Genomic DNA, 3,245 nt, shown 5'->3' on the forward strand with positions numbered 1-3,245 from the left:
ATAGCTGCTCGAGGCAGGGTTAGCCAACAGGGAAAGATCATATTTTCTCATGCGATCATCAACAACAGCAGGCTCAGAAACAGGAAACAGTGAAGATGATGGCGTAGGTAAAAGTGGAGCCGAACTGGATGTAGCAAAAGGATATACATTCTCATCGAACACAACATCACGTGAGATGTAGATGCGCCCACTCGACCAATCCAAACATTTATAGCCTTTGTGCATTGAGCTATAGCCAAGGAAAACACACTGCCTAGATCGGAACTCAAGTTTTCTGTTGTTATAAGGGCGCAAATTAGGCCAACAGGCACATCCAAATGCGCGAAGAAAAGTATAGTCTGGGCGCTCATTTAAAAGACAGCTGATGGGTGTAGCATTTTGGAGAACTCGAGTAGGCATGCGATTAATAAGGTAGCACGCGGTGAGAAATGCTTCGTCCCAAAAGCGCACAGGAAGTGAGGAGTGGGCGAGCAAGGCAATGCCCGTCTCGACAATGTGCCGATGCTTGCGTTCGGCAATCCCATTTTGTTGGGACGTGTGTGGGCAAGAGACACGATGGTGTATACCCTCACGCTGAAAATACCGAGATAAGCGGTGGTATTCACCACCCGATTGAACAGCTCGAATTTTGGTGTTAAGCATACGCTCGACATGTTTCTGGAAATTGTAGAATGCTTGTTCTACATCAGATTTGTGTTTGAGCAAAAAAATCCAGGTGAACCGGCTGAAATCATCTAAAAAACTCACATAATACTTAAACCCGCCGACAGAGGTAATGGCAGGCCCCCATACATCGGAATGAATAAGTTCAAGAGGAGTATGAGTTACATGAGTTGAATCTCGAAAAGGTAATTGATGAACTTTCGCACGTTGACATGCGTCACAAACACTAGACTCGGAAGGTGCACAAGCAAATTTATTTGATCTAAGAACAGACTCAACGACGTCTTTGGATGGATGACCTAATCTTCGATGCCAATGTTCGATGGAGAGCTTGACACCAGAGAGAGCACGATGACTGGACACAAAGGAAGTGGACTTGAGGCTTGGCATCGGGTAGAGACCTCCACGGCATCTACCTTGCAGAAGAACCCTCTTCGTTGCTCGGTCCTTCAAATAAAAAAATTTAGGATGGAATTCGGCAAAGGCATCATTATTAGAAACAAGCTTGTTTACGGAAAGAAGGTGTTTGCTAACATGTGGGACGTGCAAAACATTACGTAAGTATAGAGGTCTAGATGAGCCAGCAATAGTTGAATGACCAACATGAGAAATATGCAGACCTGCACCATTGGCGACGTGAACCTGGTCCTTGCCGCCGTAACGCTCCTAGAACGAGAGACGATCGAGGTCGCTCGTCAGATGGTCCGTCGCACCGGTGTCCGCATACCAGTGAGGATCGACGGAGTATGAGCCAGTGTTGGCCGAGTTGCCGGAACGCTCCCTGTTGTCCTCCGGCTGGAAGGCATGGTTGAAGCGATTGCGGCAGTGAAGGGCGTCATGGCCAAACTTGCTGCACACCTGACACTTCAAGTTGGAGCGGCCGTTGCCGCGGCCACGCCCGCCGCGGCCACGCCCCTGTCCGCCGCCATGTCCGCCATGTCCACCGCGTGCACCATTGCCGCCGCGGTCATTGCCACGAGCAGCAGCGTTGGCGGAAGGATGGATTTCACCTGACGAGTTCTGCTGCTCTAGGAGAAGTTCAGCGCTAAGGAGGTACGCATAGAAACTGTTGAGACTTACTGGATCATCCCGCGCCGTGATCGACGCGATGAGGGGCTCGAACTCGGAGCCCAGCCCGGCGAGCATGTAGCCGAGCACTTCATCGTCAGTGAGGGGCTTGCCGATGGAAGCCATTGCATCAGCGAACCCCTTCATCTTGCGGTAGTAGTCGGAGGCAAAGAGGTCCTTCTTCTTAAGGTTGGAAAGCTGATACCTGAGCTGCATGATGCGGGCGCGATTCTGCGAAGCGAACATGTCGTGCAGTGCAGTCCAAACGGCGGCGGAGGTCGTCAGCTGGGTCATCTGGCCGAGGATGTCCTCGGTCATGGACCCGAGGAGGGCGATCATGACAAGCTGGTCCTGCTGGTACCAGCGAAGAAACTCTGGATTGGCCACATCGACGGCTGCATCACCAGTTCCTTCCTTGATGGTGTGCGGCGGGGCTGCGTTGGTGCCGGCAACATAGCCGAACAGGCCGTTTGCAGCAAGGGCGGGGACGGCTTGGGTCTTCCATAGCAGGAAGTTCTCGCGTGTAAGGCGCAGAGTGATCAGGCTACCGAGCGAGGTGACTGAGATCGGAGCGGAAGTGGAGGAGCCGACGGACAGGGTGCCGGCGTTGAGGGTGGTGAGGGCGCCAGCGGTGCCGGAGGGGGAAGCAGGGGTGGTGCCCGTCATGGTGGAAGAAGGGAGATTGGATCTTTGGCTCTGTATACCAAGTTAAGCAGATTGTTTCGCCGTGATGATTACCTCCGGCCTCTTCTCTATTTATATTCACGTACATGGTACAGGATAGATACACGTAGTTAGGATTACAACGTGTGCTGGGATTAGATAAGAATGACCCGCACAACAAACTCAATCTAATCCTAACTATACAACTTGACGTACACGTTTAACACCCCCTAGCCAGCACTTACTCCAAAACGATGCCCCCAGGAGGGAAAGCGATAAAACGCCATCATCGTCCGATCCGGAAGACCCAGATCTAGGGCTCCCTGGAGCATCCCGAGCCTGATGACGCAGACTGCAATGACGATGCCTCGACAAGGGAACGACATCTAAGACGCCGCCATCGTCCGCCATGACAGTAGTCGGCGTGATTTTCATCGGCAGTTGCTCCACCAGACGTGCGTCGACGTCGCTGGTCCCTTCAACCGGAGCAAACTCCAAAACAATGCCCTAAAGAGGGACTACGACGCAACAGCGCCGCCATCGCTCGATCCCAAGGAGATCTAGGGTTTCCCCCGTAGTTGCCCGCGCTATCAAGGGCCAGACAAGGGTAGAATCCCGCGGATCTGCCCAGCTGCCGACAAGTCGCACCCACCACCGTGCCGACGGCTGACCAGCGATCAATCCGGCCGCGCCGCCGCGAACCGATCCGGTCACGCCGCCGCCGTCCCTGGCGGCCGTGACGCACCAAATCACAAGGCCTCCTGCCGCAGGGAATCGACGTCGTCGAGGCGCCGCCACCACCCGCCGTGGCAACCGGCCCGCCGCCACGCTCCGGCCCGCGCCAGCCCCAC

General features: G+C 54.2%; 1 pseudogene; it reads right to left on the minus strand.

The window, feature by feature from the left end:
• Positions 1-1,700: 1,700 nt before the first annotated feature.
• LOC119296373 lies at positions 1,701-1,839 on the minus strand (annotated as a pseudogene).
• Between the last annotated feature and the right edge of the window lie 1,406 nt (positions 1,840-3,245).

The sequence above is a fragment of the Triticum dicoccoides genome, chromosome 1A, assembly GCF_002162155.2.
Source record: "Triticum dicoccoides isolate Atlit2015 ecotype Zavitan chromosome 1A, WEW_v2.0, whole genome shotgun sequence".
Lineage (NCBI taxonomy): Eukaryota > Viridiplantae > Streptophyta > Magnoliopsida > Poales > Poaceae > Triticum > Triticum dicoccoides.